The 1303-nt window shown below is 59.8% G+C and overlaps 1 protein-coding gene across 1 annotated transcript in view; it reads left to right on the top strand.

Annotated features, from left to right (window-relative positions):
• Positions 1–34: 34 nt before the first annotated feature.
• Positions 35–1303, top strand: part of ZFP92 (ZFP92 zinc finger protein) — a 10051-nt gene continuing 8782 nt past the window's right edge. The window contains 1 exon segment of the mRNA XM_015566023.1: positions 35–143. The gene's annotated coding sequence lies outside the window, so the exon portion shown is untranslated.

Below are 1303 nucleotides of genomic sequence, written 5' to 3'. Positions count from 1 at the left end.
GAGAGCTGGCCCCCGGCCCTCGGGGCTACCCCCTTCCTGGACGCCCCAGAAAGGCAGCCAGGTCTCCCAGTGTGTGTCCACTGACTGCGGTTCGCCACCGACCCGGGGGCCGGCAAGAGCGCATCCCGTCGCCCAGCCGCCTGGTAAGTTTGGACTGTTCGCCTCTTCATGTGGGAGCACCGTGCAGGCTGGCACAGCGACCCTGGTCGCAGCACTCCTGCCTGGGGCACCCGGCGAAGCGTCCACAGGCACAGGGCTGGGGGTTGTGCCCTTTGGTGGTGTGGGGGGATGGCGGTGAAGAGCACCCCCCCCCACCCCCCCGGAAGGCTTAAGAAGAGGACGCTCAGGGGAGGGTAGAGGCCCTCAAGGGCAGGAAAGGGACCGAACTGAACAGCGGGGACTGTGCCGGGGAATTGTGCAGGGCTGCCCTGCAGGGCCAGTTCTCACAAATCCCCTCCCAGCTCCCATTGTGGGCCAGGTTGCTGCGGGCATTGGGGTTACATCTGGGAGCGAATTTGCTTTAACTCCCTCCCTGCTCAGTGGGTCCAGTTTTAGTGGCAGGGCACAGACAATGGAAGGTAATGGTTTCAAATGAAGAATAATAAAGTATGCTAAATGGTGGGAAGTGCCAAGGGAAAAAATAGAGCAGAGGAAGGGAGGGGAGGTGTGGGATTGCATGTTTAAGTAGTGTGGTTAGAAGGCAACATTTCTGAAAAACTTAAGGGAAATGAGTGAGCCTACCAGGCAGAGGGAACAGCCAGTGCAAAGGCCCTGAGGCAGGAGTGTCCTGGTGAGTAGGAAGAAGAGTTCAGGGGCCAGTGTGACTGAAGCAGGGGGAAGCAAGGATGTGGGAGGAGGGGAGAGAGAGGTCAGGAAGGGCCATGGGTTTACTCTGAGTGAGACAGGCCCTTCAGGGAGGGTGCTAAGCAGGGAAAGGCAGAACCTCACTAGGAAGTGGCTCTCTTTATGTCCAGCCCAGCCTCTAACCCTGAGGCCAGAGCCTGGAGACACCAGTTGCACGGTTGTTCCTCAGAGGGCTTTGCTGGGCCAGGTGCCTGGAGGCCCCTGGGCTGACCTGTGGCAGTTTTCAGCCTAGACCTGAGCTCTGGACTGAGGCTGGCCTTCCCAGGCCCTGGGTCTTCCAGCTTTTCCACCAGGTGGGTGGCAGGTGATGTGCGCTTCAGGGAAGGCTGCTGGGGCCAAGGGAAGGCTGTTGGGTCTTGAATCACTAGACCCCAGAGGAAGTCCCACCAGGACGGAAGAAGACCGGGTACAGTGTCCCGGGTGTTTTCCCTTGTGCATG

This window comes from Myotis davidii, unplaced genomic scaffold, assembly GCF_000327345.1.
Source record: "Myotis davidii unplaced genomic scaffold, ASM32734v1 scaffold462, whole genome shotgun sequence".
NCBI classification, from domain to species: domain Eukaryota; kingdom Metazoa; phylum Chordata; class Mammalia; order Chiroptera; family Vespertilionidae; genus Myotis; species Myotis davidii.
The sequence above is the reverse complement of the archived record's forward strand: the minus strand, read 5'-3'. Positions and strand labels throughout refer to the sequence as shown.